Below are 2733 nucleotides of genomic sequence, written 5' to 3'. Positions count from 1 at the left end.
CGACTGTCGGAAGCATATATCAGTAGTTGTTGTAGCTATAACGACCGAAAATGGTCGCCAAATACATTAAGCGAACAGACAGAACCTGACTGTAGTAATGATTGCCTTGAAATCGTATACCCAGAAGTAGTTTTAGCTAAAGCGGTAGAAAATAAACCCCAAATGCATTTTACGAACAGACAGAACTTGTCTGGAGACAAATCTGGTTCAAGGCTTTTTTGTGATCAAGTCAATGTTTGTCGGATTAGATATATATATAAATCTTATGGATCTAAGCTGATATTGCATACACAATCGGACCGATTGAATTGGATAAATTTAGACTGCAAAATCTTTGGATTCAGCTATTTCTCTTAATTAAAGTGTTTTTGCACAAACAATTTTCAACTGAAGTGCAAATACTGCCATGTTTTAGGCAGCGAAATACACTTTATTTTTCAGCACACTGACAACAAAGGAACTCTAAACAATATTATAAGAAATATCTTCAATTATTTTATAGTGTTTCCATTGCATCCCTATAGTAATAAGTCTGGGTTGGTCAGTCTTTCTATTTTTTAAATCCTGAACAGGGTTTGCAATGAGCTTTGTAACACTTAGAAGGGAATAACTGATAGTCTATCTACATATTTTTCTCACTAACAAACTGCTCATTTGTCGGAATGTCCAATATCGGACTACGATAAAATCAAGTGCTTGTATGAAAAACTTTTTCATTTGACGAGATATCGTCAAGAAAATTGGCACGGGTTATAATCCAACGAAACACTACAAGCTTTGAACAAATTTTTCTGATCGGACCACTAAAGCATATAGCTGCCAAATAAAATTTTGTATAGATATTTTTTATCTTTCGAGATGTGCTCAGGAAATTTGATGTAAGTTATTATTCCAACCATCGCGACAATATCCGAAGAAATTATTCAGTCTGTGCCGCTCTTTTGAATGGAATGAACCATTGCATTCACCAGCAGCCGCGTGTGTGTTTATATTTTCATTAAGTGTGTATATTTTGTTGTATATTTGACTCAACGCTTTTTATATATAGCTATATACACACATATGTATAAATTACACTGCGCTTTTTTCACAGCTTGTTTTATTAATTTTTTTTCTCAGCCACTCACCAATAATATTTTCTTTTTTACGAGCAACACTTCTTTGTTGTTGGCGTTTACTCGCAAACTCGTACTTTAGCGTGGATCTGTTGATACTTCTTATTCACCGTTCAATGGAGCACCTTAAGTTTACGCCGCTTGTCGTTAGCTGTTTTCTGCTTGCGTCACTTGTTGCTTGTGTAAATATGCAGGCACTAAGCTAAACGGTTCGCAAGATTGGCTTGTGTTTTCGCGCAGCGTGTAATATTTTTCCACTTAATCGATATTATTGAAAACAATAACAAACAAAAAAATTATTAACTGCATATATAGATATATGCTAAATAATGCACTTAGTCTTGTATCACCTTTAGCACCCTTGCTCCAACACTTCAAGGTCTTGGTAGCATAATATAAAGTATAGAAAAAACCACAAGTAAAAAGCGATAACAAAAAAAAAACACACTTAACAAACAATAATAAAAGTAAAAGTAAAAAAAAAAAACACAAACAAAACAAAAAACAAGTAAACAGCGCGTAGTACCCACAAGGCAATCAGGCAAGTTATGAAAACTCRACAAATTTGTCTAAAAACCAACCGAACAAATTGCGCTTGGTCAACAAAATCGGAAAATCGGAAAATAACGGTATTGACGTTTCAACAAGAGATCGATACGAAGTTTCGGCGCGCCGCGTGTTTCTTTGCCAACGCTTGCCAACACACACGCTGGGTTTTCTTTCACTGCGACGCTAGTTTGATGATTTGTTACAACAAAAACGATGAAATTTATATAAAAAATAGTAAATAGAAATAGTAAAAAAATTGCCGTCGTCGCCGCTGAGTTCACTTTGGTGTACTCGTCGCTCGCTGATCACTGCTGACTGACTCGGCGTATCTCCACGCCGCACCGCTGTAGCGCGCCAGCAGCTTTGATCTGCTTTCGACGAAGGCTGCTGCCGATCTTTTTGCTAGCAGCGGACGGACTCCACACTGTTGGTGCTGTTGTTATTTTTGTAAAATAAATAAATGCGTATGTGTATGTATGTGTGTGGGTCTGCGCGCAAATTGATGCAGAAACTTTGCTAAGTCAATAACAACAAACACATGACTCGAGAGATAACGGCGCTTTTGGCATCGCCATAAAATATCGCTTATAAATACATACTAATGATCTCCACACAAATACATACGCGGAAACTGCGTATTCTTAACAGCGCTACTACCCAAAAAGCTGCCTMTCCATAGAAATTATTGCCGCCGCCGCCGCCGTGCGCGCACTCATACAGCTCATTTGCGCCACCCCCCTGGCACCTGTTTTTCACAATCAGCGCGCACCATCGCTGTACACCTTTAAAGTCGCGCGCAAGTGTATGTGTGCGTGTGTGCACAGCTGCCGCGTCGTGTTCCAATCTTCGAGATACAACACGGASAGTTTACTTATTGTTTTTGTACACGAAAAGTGACTGATTTTATAAATATGTATATCATTTTTTTTTTTTATTATTATGAGTGTTGTTTAATGCCTCCGCAATTCTGCTCATAGCTGCTGTTGCTCAACCTCTTTGTATTTACTGTTAGTATGTGTTTTTTGCTGTTGTTGCTTTTTTAGTTTTTCTCCGTGTTGCCTACACGCTT

At 37.7% G+C, this 2733-nt stretch overlaps 1 protein-coding gene across 2 annotated transcripts in view; it reads right to left on the bottom strand.

The window, feature by feature from the left end:
* The window catches only part of LOC108971996 (venom dipeptidyl peptidase 4), a 115666-nt gene extending 114193 nt beyond the window's left edge, over nt 1-1473 (bottom strand). Inside the window, exon 1 of one of the 2 annotated variants that reach the window (XM_018938400.1) lies at nt 1128-1473. The gene's annotated coding sequence lies outside the window, so the exon portion shown is untranslated. The remainder of the gene's footprint in view (nt 1-1127) is intronic. The other variant, XM_018938401.1, reaches the window with a different exon arrangement.
* Between the last annotated feature and the right edge of the window lie 1260 nt (nt 1474-2733).

The sequence above is a fragment of the Bactrocera latifrons genome, unplaced genomic scaffold (assembly GCF_001853355.1).
Source record: "Bactrocera latifrons isolate USDA-ARS-PBARC rearing strain unplaced genomic scaffold, ASM185335v1 scaffold_37, whole genome shotgun sequence".
Taxonomy (NCBI): domain Eukaryota; kingdom Metazoa; phylum Arthropoda; class Insecta; order Diptera; family Tephritidae; genus Bactrocera; species Bactrocera latifrons.
Note: the sequence above shows the minus strand (reverse complement) of the source record. Positions and strands in the feature narration are given on the sequence as shown.